This window comes from Schistocerca serialis, chromosome 1, assembly GCF_023864345.2.
Source record: "Schistocerca serialis cubense isolate TAMUIC-IGC-003099 chromosome 1, iqSchSeri2.2, whole genome shotgun sequence".
In the NCBI taxonomy this organism is placed as follows: Eukaryota; Metazoa; Arthropoda; class Insecta; order Orthoptera; family Acrididae; genus Schistocerca; species Schistocerca serialis.
In genome coordinates, this window is record NC_064638.1 from 877,904,880 (window position 1) to 877,921,581 (window position 16,702).

Sequence of the window (16,702 nt, forward strand, 5' to 3'; positions counted from 1 at the left end):
AGTATTGCCCCACACTCCAGATCTGGGGTCAGCAATATCTTGTATAGACTTGAAGGCTCTACGCTGGATTACTGTCATATATTCGACAAGTGGAACAGCAGAGTCTTGAATATCTTTATTTAACATCCTATTGTGCCAGAGTAGCCGGAAACACTACACAGGGCGTCGCTGAACCTAGATCTGGCGTGTGGGGCAATACTGTCTTACACAACACAACCGTCTCATACAGGACGCAGCAGCGGCCAGTTCCGCAGTACAGCTGTCTTTAGCAAGTCGCTGCAGCACCCAGTTATGAATTACATTTTCATTACTCCAGATTACGCCCACCTGCTCTGGACTTATCCACTACAGCGTCCTGTTCAGGCACAGCTGTGTCACCAAAGGCTACGGCCCCATACTCCAGAATTGGGCTCAGCATCATCTTATATAGAGATAGTCGCATTGTGTCCCATTACTGCTACATATTCTGGAACTGGGCACTGCGGCTCTGTCCTGTACAGATACGTGTATAGAGTTCTGCCACGTACTCCAGAAATGAGCGCTGCAGTGTCCTGCATAGAGACTGTGGCGTTACTTTAGACTACTGCTTCATGTCCCAGGACATTGCACGGTCGTATCTTTATAGTGAACTCTGGGTTATACCAGATTGTTGCAACAAAATTCAGAATTAGGAGAAGCATCGTTCTGTTCAAATCAAACGGCTCTGAGCACTATAGGACTTAACATCTGAGGTCATCAGTCCCATAGAACCTAGAACTACTTAAACCTAACTAACCTAAGGACATCACACACATCCATGCCCGAGGCAGGATTCGAACCTGCGACGTAGCAGTCGCGCGGTTCTGGACTGAAGCGCCTAGAACCGCTCGGCCACAACGGCCGGCCAGCGTCCTGTACAGAGCCGACAGTGTAACCCGTAGGGTTCCGTGAGAACAAGTCGCTTTCCGGGCAATGATTCCTATGCAAGTAGTATTTTATGCAGGCAGTGTTAAATAGCATTTCAGATATTTTTGAAACTTTAATATACAACAGAGAAAAGCGCTATTTCCTTATTGTATTGATAGGTTTCAGTCTACACCCAGACCATCTTCAGCGTTTCTGGCGGACTAAACCCGTCGGAGGCCGTTTAGAAATTAATCTGTACTGACGTAAAAAAATCCCAACACCAAGAAGGAGGGGCATGTTTCTACATCTGAAAGACGATGTCTATTCAGATTTCGCACCAGTCGCATAAGAATGACGCTAGTAGAGCCACTATGAGGTTGCAAGTCAGATTTGCTTTGAAACAAGCGCTTTAACGGTCGTGAACATTAGTCACCTTTGAGATTTGACGTAGTGAGTTGATGTAAGTCAAGAATACCGTTTGCGATGACGAAGGCGCCATCATCAACAGCTCACAGAGTTTGAACGAGGTCGTGTAATAGGGCTACGAGATGCTGGATGCTCATTCTGCGGTATTGCAGAAAGACGTGGCAGGGATGTTGACACTTTACATGATTGATGACAACGGTGGTCACGAGAACGTACGGTCGCAAGAAGACCGATCACCGGGCCACTGCATTTGGCTTTGAAGCATCGTACTGCATCTGCATCAGCAGTATGAGCAGCAGTTGGCACCACAGTGGCACAACGAACTCTTACAAATCTGTCACTTCAATGACAGCTCCAAGACCCACGCCCTGTAGTGCCCATTCCACTGACTCGAAACTACCGCCATTTGCGATTTCAGTGGTGTCAAGTGAGAGCGCATTGGAGGACAGGTTTTAGGTCTGTTGATATCTGTAATGAAAGCTGGTTCTGCCTCGGCGCCAGTGATGACCATGTGTTGGCCAGAAGGAGGCCAGTTGAGGGCCTGCAATCAGCCTGTCTATGTTCTAGATACACTGCACCTACACATGGAGTTTGTTGACTTAGAGAAAGCTTTTGACAATGTTGACTGGAATACTCTCTTTCAAATTCTTAAGGTGGCAGGGGTAAAATACAGAGAACGAAAGGCTATTTACAATGTGTACAGAAACCAGATGGCAGTTTTAAGAGTCGAGGGGCACAAAAGGGAAGCAGTGGTTGGGAAGGGAGTGAGGCAGAGTTGTAGCCTCTCCCAGATGTTATTCAATTTGTATATTGAGCAAGCATTAAAGGAAACAAAAGAAAAATTTCGTGGTGGAGAAGAAATAAAAACTTTAAGGTTCGCCGATGACATTGTAATTCTGTCAGAGACAGCAAAGGACTTGGAAGAGCAGTTGAACGGAATGGACAGTGTCTTGAAAGGAGGATATAAGATGAACATCGACAAAAGCAAAACGAAGATAATGGAATGTAGTCGAATTAAGTCGGGTGATGCTGAGGGAATTAGATTAGGAAATGAGACACTTAGCCGGCCGAAGTGGCCATGCGGTTAAAGGCGCTGCAGTCTGGAACCGCAAGACCGACCGCTATGGTCGCAGGTTCGAATCCTGCCTCGGGCATGGATGTTTGTGATGTCCTTAGGTTAGTTAGGTTTAACTAGTTCTAAGTTCTAGGGGACTAATGACCTCAGCGGTTGAGTCCCATAGTGCTCAGAGCCATTTGAACCATTTTTGAGACACTTAAAGTAGTAAATGAGTTTTGCTATTTGGGGAGCAAAATAACTGATGATGGTCGAAGTAGGGAGGATATAAAATGTAGACTGGCAATGGGAAGGAAAGCGTTTCTGAAGAAGAGAAATTTGTTAACGTCGAGTATTGATTTAAGTGTGAGGAAGTCGTTTCTGAAAGTATTTGTATGGAGTGTAGCCATGTATGGAAGTGAAACATGGACGATAAATAGTTTAGACAAGAAGAGAATAGAAGCTTTCGAAATGTGGTGGTACAGAAGAATGCTGAAGATTAGATGGGTAGATCACATAACGAATGAGGAGGTATTGAACAGAATTGGGGAGAAGGGGAGTTTGTGGCACAACTTGAAGAAGGGATCGATTGGTAGGACATGTTCTGAGGCATCAAGGGATCATCAATTTAGTACTGGAGGGCAGTGTGGAGGGTAAAAATCGTAGAGGGAGACCAAGAGACGAATACACTAAGCAGATTCAGAAGAATGTAGGATGCAGTAAGTACTGGGAGATGAAGAAGCTTGCACAGGATAGAGGAGCATGGAGAGCTGCATCAAACCAGTCTCAGGACTGAAGACCACAACAACAACACATGGAGTTACGATCTGGGGAGCGATTTCGTATGACAGCAGAAGCACTCTCATGGTTATTCCATTGACTACAAAATCGTACATCAGTCTGGTCATTCGAATTGTTGTGCTGCCATTCATTAACAGCATTCCACCGGTTGTTTTCCAACAGGATAGCATAGGCCCAAATGCCGCAATTGTAACCCAACATACTCTATAGATTGTCGACATGTTGTCTTTGTAAGGTGTCAGAATAAATAGTAAGTTTTGCATCTTACATAAGAAATTTATACATCGCAATGGGAAGGTGAATATGACACCTAACTTAATTCGGTGGTAGTGAGCAAATTTGCCTGTCAGTATGTAATGCAAAAAGGGATGACGCTCAATCGGCGGTACTAACACACCGATCCTATGTAATGCATGTCTGTGAGCAGAAGGTGGAACAAACAGTGAGAGGAAACGTTTTGGTTTGGAAGCAAGAGAGGGCACAGGCGAATGCCGCTCTACAAGGGGCACCATGGAAACCACTTAAAGTGTGTCCCAGGTGACTCAGACAGGGGAGAGAGTAACGGGCCGTGCCACCAGGAGGAGGACAGCAAAAGCTTTAGAATACTGGCGTCTCAGAATTTCAAATGGATACGAACAAAACCAGTGAAGCATTCGATCATGTGAACTGCAAGTGATACACACATGATAGACACATGTAACTTTTTAGGCGTCTGTAGCGGGCACAATACGTCTGATTGGTGGAAATGCACTGGGAAGGAGTAAAGTGCCGCGACGCATTTTAATGGTAGGACCCTTTTGGTTGGTAGAGAGAGTTTCCACAAAATAAGAGGAACCCTCCTATTGGTCGAAAAAAGCCGTGACGTGGAGAATGAAAGAACCCAGGTAGGGAGACAGTTCGGCTATGATAAAGATAAGACGGAAATGTTGAGGGACTCTTCTCTGAACTGGCGTCTCGCATAATGCCCTGTACGAACCAGAGGAGAAATTTGTGTGAACACTGCGTTCACAGCGGCTGACATCCAGCTAGAAATTAGCTGTACCGTCGTTGGGTTCGAACTGTGGAGAAACAAACCAGCCAGTTAGTTAATCGTTCTTGCGAGAACTGAGAGGGCATTATAATATGCACACTGCTCCAGTCATGTGCGTCTATATCACCGTTCTGAGACTAGGGATGAGTTCATGTTTTCTCGCATATCGAGAAACATAGAGAGACTTTCTGCTCAACTTGTCACAAAACTAACCATCTTCCGAAGACTTGATTGTCATCTTAAAAATAGTGCCGAACTTTGGACCAGAATCGAATGATTTATCATAGTACTGGCCAACATCATAACGTAATCGTAAGAATAACTTAGTAAATAAACATCTAGTTAAAATTTAATATTGTTGCGTTTAGGATTACTTAACTTTCTGAGTGTTAAAATTTAAAACTGTTGTGTTTAGGATTAGTTCATTTTCAGAAGACGAGATGCGTCATTTTGACAACTATCTCAACATTGTCACATTGCAAACTGTGTAAAAGTGTGTATTTCCATGACAAGATGGCAATATTAAACAATGTCATTACTGCTTACACAGTATCGGTATTGAGGAGGAAGCACTGGTTTTCACATCTTTGCATATTGTCTTAACTCGCCCTTGCTGCGCATACCATTCAGAATTACCGGTACTGTTAGAGACGACTAAATTTTCTGCTTGGACAACACGAGAATAACGGGTGTCCGACTTACACGGATGTATTTCGTATTTCGCGTGCAATTTTTCACTTCATCCTGCGAGAGTCCAATAATTATAATATACGAAAGCTTTCCTTTTTGATACCGTCGATCGTCCTTGCTGCCTCACAAGTACACGTTTCTTGACCATTAACGGACGCTGCTTTTTGTTTACAGTCTACACAGTTCCACATGGTTGCGTAGTTGTCGTCACTTCTCACTGAGGGGTCAATCTTCCCGCAGCGAAAATGAAATTTTTAATTACACTGGACACAGATGAAGCCACTTCTGACGATTTTCGCGCACTTTTTGCAATATTGACGCTTCATAACATTATTTTCGCGGACCTCTACATTCAAAACTTCCACAGCTGACGCCATCTTGAACTCATTTCACTGTTTTAAATTACTTACAATTGTTGTCTAGAAAGCAATAGACGTTTTGAAATAAAAAATTAAAGTACGGAGAAACCAAACATTTTAAAGGTACCCTCTTAAGGGGCTCCGGAAAGGCTCAAAATCATGAAAAGTTCAATTTTTACTTTTTTGCGTTTTCTGAATCTGCAGACTATTACCTTTTAATAGATATATAATTTATTCAATTCCGAAGACTACAATTATTTTTAAATTTTTTTTGAAATGTGTTCTACATGGGCGTGACCCACTGTGGCGCTGTTAAACTGCTGTCAAATGGTGTTATTATTAACGTCCGTGTTCATCAGGTACATTTTAGTGATGTGAGATAAAGTATGTGTTGTGGCTAACCTGTGATGGTTCAATATATATCGCTGGTGTGATTGTCGATTGCTTCATGTTTATTTACTCTGTCGTTATCTCGAAAATATTCGTAATTAATTCTGTTTCTTGAGTCTCTGTTTTGTTGAAGTATAATAATGAGTAAAAGTAAAGTTATTAGAAATCCTCTGAAGGCTTTTAAGAAAAGGAGAAATGTTGGAAAGCCAAAGGTATGTGTTATTACTGTAAACAATAAAGACGATAACCAAGTGAGTGAACCTAACCTCTCAAGTACACCTGCCCATAGCAGTCAAAGTGGGAAAGAAAATACTTCACAGAAGAAGCTTGGTTCAATGAGTGAAAACTATGAATGTTTTATGGGCGAATCGGATGTGAATGAAATATTTGATATGTCGGTTCTCAAAGGAATTTTTTCAAACTGTGTAAGATGTATTCATTGTAGTGAAGTTGGTCTGGAACTCTCCATAATAAAGCACGTAGGACTTGCAAGTGAAATACAACTGAAATGTGATAAGTGTTCACCTTTTGGAACAGTGTCGCAGTAACTGCAACTGAAGAAAATGGTAGCAAAATCTACGAACACAACAACGAGCGATGCTTGCTTTAGACAAGGAACGCCTTCGGGCTGCAGACAGGGCTGTAAAGAGTCTAGAAATACAAGCAAGAGTAAACAGGAGGAGGAACAAGAGGAAGCTGGAGGAGGAGTTTGCAGAGGATGAAGATAATCCATCCTATGGACCTGGAATGCACTAAAAAGTTCATCCAATCTTTGTCGCTCGATTCCCAAAACTTTTATTTTCTCATACTAATTACATGTTTTCTAATGATCTTCCAAACATATTTGTTTCAAACTTTCAGTAAATGTTACACAGTACCTTCTGCATAATTTAACACAGCCTTTTTCCAAAAAACTGTATATTTTTGAATATATAAATAAAAAATTGCAAAAAAATGTTGTGAATTTTCATTACAATTGAAAAAAAAATCATCTTTAATAACTGAACTAAAATTTTGTAAAATCCCTGTGTTAAGTTGTAGCCCATATTCCAATAAATAATCTGTAAAAAGTTCAACTTCCTACCTCAAATACTTTGTGAGGAAAGATGTAATTTATAAGCGTTATTTTAACATTGCAAGTATAGGGCGTTCCAGAGCCCCTTAAGCTTCTTTTCTACATAATCGCCATTTAAATTGAGGCATTTTCAGACCGTGGCAAAAGTTTTCAAATACCGTCTGCCGCCTGCAACTGCAAACCCTGGTTTATACCGGCATCCATATCGGCGTCAGTGTCAAAGCGTTGTGTACGAGCCATGTTTTCATTGCTGGGAGGAGGACATAGTCGCTCGGTGCCAAATCCGGAAACATGTCACCAGTTCATCAGTCACAAGGCTAGGCCTACCACTGCGGTCGTCAACGTGAACACTGGTATGGCCAGTTTTAAAATCAGTGCACCACTGCCTCAATCATCTTTCACTCATTATTCCTTTTCTGTACGCATCACAAAGGTAGCAATAAATCTCAATTGGTTTGCATTTTTTTGCCAACAAAACCTAATCACAGAAACCACTTCACAAGTGGCGGGATTTTCTATTGCAGCGCACGTTTCAACATGTCACAGAAAGCAAAGTAGTACAGACACAGACCACACGCTGGATGCGTACTGAATGTATGAACGCTGTGGCACCAAGATGGCGGCTGTAGCCCTACCCACCTCCGCGAAACCAAAAACATCTGTTATTTTCTGGATAGCCCTCCTACCACGCCGCAACAAAATTCAAAGAAAAAACTACATTAATCACGTAATATTTCTAATCGAGCTTTTTTAAGAATAAAATGAAATTAAATTAATGCTATCTCCAACGTATTATGGAGCGCATGCACAAGCTGACTGCTTGGTTTTTCCTCATTCTTGCAGCTGTTCCCCGAGAGTTTCAAACGGAAATCAAAGCACCCTTAGTAGGCACTATCTCCATTTGGCCTCCTAACAAGTTATAACGTAATTTTACGACAATAAGGTTCAAACTGATTGATCCCTGTGCGGTTCACAGGGTATGTTGCCGTTTTACTCCAGAAATCGTCTCCGTTGTTCGAATTTATTATTTGTGTTTAGTGCCAAAGCCATCGTAGAGTGAGCGAAGTGCGCTCCCTTCAGATTAGATTAGATTAGATTAATGCTTGTTCCATAGATCATGAATACGACACTTCGTAATGATGTGGAACGTGTCAGGTTAATAAAAGATGTCTGTACAAGATATTGCATTACACAAAATATTGCCTGACACTAATGTTTAAGGTTCTTTTTTCCCTTAATTTATATCTAAAAATTCAGCCAATGAGTAGAAGGAGTTGTCATCCAGAAATTCTTTTAATTTATTTTTAAATGTTAGTTGGCTATCTGTCAGGCTTTTGATGCTGTTTGGTAGGTGACCAAAGACTTTTGTGCCTGCATAATTTACCCCTTTCTGTGCCAAAGTCAGATTTAACCCTGCATAGTGAAGATCATCCTTTCTCCTGGTGTTATAGCTATGCACACTGCTATTACTTTTGAACTGGGTTGGATTATTAACAACGAATTTCATAAGTGAATATATGTACTGTGAAGTTACTGTGAGGATCCCTAGATCCTTAAATAGATGTCTGCAGAATGACTGTGGGTGGGCTCCAGCAATTATTCTGATTACACCTTTTTGAATAATGAATACTTTTCTACTCAACGATGAATTACCCCAGAATATGATGCCATACGAAAGCAGTGAATGAAAGTAGGCATAGTAAGCTAATTTACTGAGATTCTTATCACCAAAATTTGCAATAACCCTAATAGCATACACAGCTGAACTCAGACGTTTCAGCAGACCATCAATGTGTTGCTTCCAATTTAACCTCTCATCAATGGACACACCTAAAAATTTTGAAAATTCTACCTTAGCTACAGACTTCTGTTCAAAGTCTATATTTATTTCTGGAGTTGTGTCATTTACTGTAAGGAACTGTATATACTGTGTTTTATCAACATTTAAAGAGAGTCCGTTTCCTGAGAACCACTCAATAATTTTGTGAAAAACATCATTTACAATTACATCACTTAGTTCTTGGTTTTTGGATGTTATCACTGTACTTGTATCATCAGCAAAAAGAACTAGCTTTGCATCTTCATCAATGTGGAATGGTAAGTCATTAATGTATATCAAGAACAGTAAAGGACCTAAGACCGAACCCTGTGGGACCCCATACTTTATAGCACCCCAGTTTGAGGAATCAGCTGTTGTTTTAACATTACATGAACCAATTATTTCAACTTTCTGCATTCTTCCAGTTAAGTATGAATTAAACCATTTGATCACTGCCCCACTCAAACCATAATGATTTAGCTTATCTAAAAGAATTCCATGATTTACACAATCAAAGGCCTTTGAGAGATCACAAAAAATACCAATGGGTGATGTCCGGTTATTCAGAGCATTTAATATTTGATCAGTGAAAGTGTATATAGCATTTTCTGTTGAAAAGCCTTTCTGAAAACCAAGCTGACATTTTGTTAGCACTTTATTTTTATAAATACGGGACACTACTCTTGAATACATTACTTTCTCAAAAAATTTTAATGGAGCTGTCAGAAGAGAGATTGGGCGGTAGTTGCTGACATCCGAAGTATCACCCTTTTTATGCAATGGTTTTACAATGGCATATTTCAGTCCATCGGGGGAAACACCCTGCTCCAAAGAGCTATTACATACTTGGCTGAGAATCCTACTTATCTGTGGGGAACAAGCTTTAAGTACCTTGTGGAAATGCCATCAATTCCGTAAGAGCTTTTACTTTTCAGTGAGTTTATTATTTTACTGATTTCAGAGGGAGAGGTTGGTGGAATTACAGTTGTTTCAAACTGCACAGGTATGGCCTCTTCTATTAGTAGCCTTGCCTCTTCTAGTGAAGATCTAGATCCTATTTTCTCCACAACATTTAAAAAATGATTATTGAAAATATTTTCAATTTCTGATTGTTTGTTAGTACACTTTTCATTCAGTTTTATGGCACTGAAGTCTTCCTGTGCTCTTGGTTGCCTTGCTTCCCTTTCAATAATTTCCAAATTGCTTTAATTGTATTATCAGAGTTACTGATCTCAGACACGATACACATGCTTCTGGAGTTTTTAAGTTTAACTGTTTTCTTGGGAAAACAATTTTCAAATACCCTTCAAAATGTATCGCGAAATAAGTTATATTTCAAGTTTGCATTGGGTTTCTTATACACTCCATCCCAGTCTAGCTGCTGTAGGCTTTCCCTAAAGTTTGCAATATTTATATTGTTAATTGAACGCACTGCTTTGAAAGTCTGATTTGATATACTGCATGGAGCTATGTCATGTACTGTAACTAGCTGTGCACCATGATCTGAAAGACTATTCTCAACAGGATAATCATTTATGTCCTTAAACTTATACTGGTCTACAAAAATGTTTATCTATCAATGTACAGCTGTTCTTTGTTATCCGAGTAGGAAAATCAATGATGGAGCTCAAATTGAAAGAAATGAGTAATACTACAAGGTCATTCTTCCTATTACACTCTTTTGGGGAATCAACATTGAAATCCCCACAAATCATAATTTGCTTCCCCCTGTCTGACAGATAGCACAACAAAGCATCCAAGTTTTCTAGAAATAGCTGGAAATTCCCTGAGGGGGACCTATACACTGTTACAATTATGAAAGTGCCATCATTTAGTTTAAGTTCAGTGGCACATGCTTCCATATGTTGCTGTACACAAAATTTTTTAGTCTCTAAATTTTTTACACTGTGGAAGCTTTTGACATATATGGCAACTCCTCCTCTCATCATATTATCTCTACTTACATGTGCAGCTAATTTGTACCCATTGATGCTAACCTTTTACATATCAGTGACAATGTGATGCTCACACAGGCATAGTACATCTTTTACATTCTCAGTTTCTATATCTTCTAAACAAAGCAGAAGCTCATTAATTTTATTCTTCAATCCCCCAATATGTTGATGAAATATACTAACATTATTTTTCACTTTACTTTTGTGAGTATCTTGAACTTTTTTAAAATCTTTAGTACTTGCCTGGCTGAGTTTCCCACTGGACACCGATCTTACACTAAAAAAGAGTTTCCACCATGAGGTGTAGTTCCTCCCCCCTTTAAATTTCCTGCTATCAGCGCAGCCAGTTTACCCCTCCCTTTCTTGTTGAGGTGTAGGCCATGTCTAGTATAGTCCCACCTACAGATTGAATCAACAGGAACCACACCAATGTGTGACCCTGCACCAAATCCAAGTAGCCATTCCAACGCCAAATTAACTCTCCTGACAGAAGAGCTCAAATTTAGTCGGTCGTGGCACTCCAGAACCGACACAAACCCAACACTGGTATGACTCGATGTTGATGCACTCCAGAACTGACACAAACCCAACACTGGTATGACTCGATGTTGATGCAATCTTTGCCAGGTCACACTCTATGCTGTACCCCAGATTGTATGATTACATGACAGCGGAACAAACACTGGTAGCAGTTACTTCTGTAAAATATCTGGGAGTATGTGTGCGGAACGATTTGAAGTGAAATGATCATATAAAATTAATTGTTGGTAAGGCGGGTACCACGTTGAGCTTCATTGGGAGAGTCCTTGGAAAATGTAGTCCATCAACAAAGGAGGTGGCTTACAAAATACTCGTTCGACCTATACTTGAGTATTGCTCATCAGTGTGGGATCCGTACCAGATCAGGTTGACAGAAGAGATAGAGAAGATCCAAAGAAGAGCGGCGCGTTTCGTCACAGGGTTGTTTGGTAATGGTTGTTGTAATGGGCGAGTTGTGGCGCCCCAGAAAAAGTTCAGAGTTGGCGTGGCCACACGGGCCGCTTGGCAAGCCGGGGCTCATCAGCAACTGCGTGGTGCTGAACGTTAGCCGGAGCAAGAGGGGCAGCCCCAGCGCATGGTGCAGGCCAACCACGTGGCTGGGAATTCCATGTTGATGCTGTGTCAAGGACTGTGCTTTATGTCAATGAAGGAGATTTATATGCTGGCAGTGCCAAAGATGGTTGACTTTGTGAAACCATTGTTGTTGTTGTGGTCTTCAGTCCTGAAACTGGTTTGATGCAGCTCTCCATGCTACTCTATCCTGTGCAAGCTTCTTCATCTCCCAGTACTTACTGCAGCCTACATCCTTCTGAAGCTGCTTGGTGTATTCATCTCTTGGTCTCCCTCTACGCTTTTTACCCTCTACACTGCCCTCCAATACTAAATTGGTGATCCCTTGATGCCTCAGAACATGTCCTATCAATCGATCCATCCTTCTAGTCAAGTAGTGCCACAAACTCCTCTTCTCCCCAATCCTATTCAATACCTCCTCATTAGTTATATGATCTGTCCATCTAATCTTCAGCATTCTTCTGTAGCACCACATTTCGAAAGCTTCTATTCTCTTCTTGTCTAAACTATTTATCGTCCACGTTTCATTTCCATACATGGCTACACTCCATACAAATACTTTCAGAAACGACATCCTGACACTTAAATCTATACTCGATGTTAACAAATTTCTCTTCTTCAGAAACGCTTTCCTTGCCGTTGCCAGTCTACATTTTATATCCTCTCTACTTCGACCATCATCAGTTATTTTGCTCCCCAAACAGCAAAACTCATCTACTACTTTAAGTGTCTTATGTCCTAATCTAATTCCCTCAGCATCACCCGACTTAACTCGACTACATTCCATTATCCTCTTTTTGCTTTTGTTGATGTTCATCTTATATCCTCCCTTCAAGACACTGTCCATTCCGTTCAACTGCTCTTCCAAGTCCTTTGCTGTCTCTGATAGAATTACAATGTCATCGGCGAACCTTAAAGTTTTTATTTCTTCTCCATGGATTTTAATTCGTACTCCGAATTTTTCTTTTGTTTCCTTCATTGCTTACTCAATATACAGATTGAATAACATCGGGGAGAGGCTACAACCCTGTCTCACTCCCTTCCCAACCACTGTTTCCCTTTCATGCCCCTCAACTCTTATAACTGCCATTTGGTTTCTATACAAATTGTAAATAGCCTTTCGCTCCCTGTATTTTATCCCTGCCACCTTTAGAATTTGAAAGAGAGTATTCCAGTCAACATTGTCAAAAGCTTTCTCTAAGTCTACAAATGCTAGAAACGTAGGTTTGTCTTTCCTTAATCTAGCTTCTAAGATAAGTCGTAGGGTCAGTGTTGCCTCACGTGTTCCAATATTTCTACGGAATCCAAACTGATCTTCCCCGAGGTCGGCTTCTACCAGTTTATTCACTCATCTGTAAAGAATTCGCGTTAGTATTTTGCAGCTGTGACTTATTAAACTGATAGTTCGGTAATTTTCAAATCTGTCAACACTTGCTTTCTTTGGGATATGAATTATTATATTCTTCTTGAGGTCTGAGGGTATTTCGCCTGTCTCATACATCTTGCTCACCAGATGGAAGAGTTTTGTCAGGACTGGTTCTCCCAAGGCTGTCAGTAGTTCTAATGGAATGTTATCTACTCCCGGGGCCTTGTTTCGACTTAGGCCTTTCAGTGCTCTGTCAAACTCTTCATGCAGTATCATATCTCCCACTTCATCTTCATCTACATCCTCTTCCATTTCCATAATATTGTCCTCAAGTACATCGCCCTTGTATAGACCCTCTATATACTCCTTCCACCTTTCTGCTATCCCTTCTTTGCTTAGAACTGGGTTTCCATCTGAGCTCTTGATATTCATACAAGTGGTTCTCTTTTCTCCAAAGGTCTCTTTAATTTTCCTGTAGGCAGTATCTATCTTACCCCTAGTGAGATAAGCCTCTACATCCTTACATTTGTCCTCTAGCCATCCCTGCTTAGCCATTTTGCATTTCCTGTCGATCTCATTTTTGAGACGTTTGTATTCCTTTTTGCCTGCTTCATTTACTGCATTTTTATATTTTGTCCTTTCATCAATTAAATTCAATATTTCTTCTGTTATCCAAGGATTTCTACTAGACCTCGTCTTTTTACTTACTTGATCCTCTGCTGCCTTCACTACTTCATCCCTCAAAGCTACCCGTTCTTCTTCTACTGTATTTCTTTTCCCCATTCCGGTCAATTGTTCCCTTATGCTCTCCCTGAAACTCTGTATAACCTCTGGTTTAGTCAGTTTATCCAGGTCCCATCTCCTTAAATTCCCACCTTTTTGCAGTTTCTTCAGTTTTAATCTACAGTTCATAACCAATAGTTTGTGGCCAGAGTTCACATCTGCCCTTGGAAATCTCTTACAATATAAAACCTGGTTCCTAAATCTCTGTCTTACCGTTATATAATCTATCTGATACCTTCTAGTATCTCCAGGCTCCTTCCATGTATACAACCTTCTTTTATGATTCCATAATGGCAGACATTTCACAGTTCATGCAGAAATTAATAATAGCCAGAGGAGTCATGATTCCTTAAAATGAAACGTGTACATTACCTTATTTGCACGACGATTCTGATGGTGCAATCAGAGTTTCAATATCTTTATTAGTTTTAAGTTTAGTACCTGACTGTAAAATATACAAATAACACCGAGCAATGAATTTCCAAAATCTAAACGGTTCATCTGATTTTGTCGATCGACGTGTCTTTTGAAAGCTATTAGTGTAAACCTAAATTGGTATTAATTACAGGCATGTAACTTGAATAGTACATGAGTTATTGGAGGTCAAAGTGGCCGATTGCTATCGATCACGTCAGGCCATAAGTAATCCACAGTTACAAGAAAAAGTAGCAAACTTATAAATATATTTATTCGTCAATGTCTTTGTTTATATCCGATATATACTATTCATGAAGAAATTGGTCAAATATTTACTGTGGTTTAGAAAGCACAGAGACATTAAGCTACTGGCCTACTTTTGTTTCTATTCCTTTGATATATGTTTATTTGATTTGTTTCTGTATTTAGTAATGTGTGTTAGAGCGTGTTTATGGTCCAGCCGTAGGAATATTTACTTAATTTCAAGTTATTTAATTGTAAATCGAGTATTTAATATGTGTTTCAATATGTTTGTGAGAATGTGTTGGCTTGGAGACATTGGCAGGAACTCTCTAGCCAATCACAGCGCTCATTACTACGGTAGGCGACTACCAAAGTCAATGGAGAGACTGGATGGAAGTGGGGGAGGGGCATTGAGTCGCACGGAACAGGGGAGTGCTGGACAGGAAGGCGCGGCGGATGGTCGCAGGAAATACTTGGATAGTGTTGAGCAGTTTGCATATGGTCGCGGGAGATGAAAATAGTTCATAGTGCCGACTGGTGCACTTGTGAGATGACCGTGGCGTCTGGAGTGAAGACATAGTATTCGTTTAGAAGTGAATATCTCGAGAGTTATATTGTTGTTCGTAACTCATTACGTGAAGCAGGAAGCTATAGTTTCCCTGTTATTCAACTTATATTTTCTTTCACTGCTGGACCATCGTCACCAATAAGTGTTTTGCAGAAATAAACGGCATTCTTAAAACTACTGCTGCTATCGTATTCATCATTTAAAGTCGTTAAAATAGGACCTGCAGATTTTATTTAATTGGAATATATATTTATAAATTTCTATGTTATGTCCAAAATTCGCAATTTCCGAGTGATAGGAACCTTCGACCATTCGATTCATGTATGTATTCATCTTGTATACTGTAGAGTCAGCAGTGTTTGGCATGCAATGTGGCAACTACTTATCCCACCCCTAGACAGCGAGACCAGGCAAAACTTTTAATATTTCATCTCCGAGTCTGTGGGTACGTAGTTGAGGGTAACATTTTTTAGTTGAAAACCCGCAATTGGAGGTTTCTCGTCTGGGATTTGTGTTCTGCAAGGTGTTAATTCCTTTGATCTCTGTTAGTCAGCAAACTATGCGAAGTGTAAAAAGCTTTGCAACACCAGTAGAGTTTTTTGTAGAGTGAACCTCCCACAAAACACAGTATGAGATCGGTTTTTTTTAATTTTTTTTTTTTTTTGGAAGTAGGTTTCTGGAAATAGTGAAATTTCGCAGTAATTTTCACAACTAATACATGCTATCGGTAGAAGTCCTAATCTATCACGTTAAAGGCAATTTGCGTGGGGGCTCAGAGTCTAAATAAGTTGGGTGCAGGGAACGGTGGCGGTTAGCGTGTTTAACAGACAGCAGTATTCTAGACAGTTGGAACACGCGGTCATCGGCAGCAGTTACAGTTACATCCGGCTGCTCCTCCAGTGGCTGACGCATATCAACAGCAGTACGACGGCAGCGTCTTCGAGTACTCCAGGGCACTCTTCAATGTCGACTTTCACTGCAACCGACGGCATCATCATGGCAGAGGGAACTATCTCAGATCAGATAAGTGCCTGCCCAAATAGGTAGTGTTCAACTCTGAAGTTTAAGTTCAACTTATAGATCTGGCGAATATAAAACATTCACCTAGAGTGTGTAATTCTGAAAACAGAAGTGAGCCGGTTAGTCCGAAATCAGAGCTCGAAAGTGTAACTAGTAGAAATTCAGGCAAGGGGAATGAATGTGGGGAAGATATGATGTCTCAGCTAATGCAAATGATCCAGGGATTGGGGAATAATATGAATACAATGGCAAATAATATCAGTACTATTTGAACAGATATGGGTACATTGCGTACAGATATGAGACACATTGCAAACAGTTACCTATACAAATCGGACTGATATGGGTACAATGCGAACTGAAATAGGTTCCGCTATGACAAAGGAAGTTGACAAAATTATGGGTAATCTTGAAAACGCAAGATGATAAATTAAAATGTGTCTGAGGGACTAAATTACAGACGAAGTTGTAATAGTAAAATCTAAAATCGAATCAGTGGAAAAAGATCTTGGGGAAAAAATGGATAAGATACAGACGGATCTTGGGGGCAAGGTAAGCGACTGTATAAAAGCGCAAGATGCTCATAAAAGCGATATAAATTTAGCATTTAGTGACATTGTCAATCGTGTAGGTGAGGGGGAGAAAGAAGTGGTCAAAATTAAAAATAAAATAGAGTCCAGTATCACTGGTGAAAATGAATTTAAAAAACAA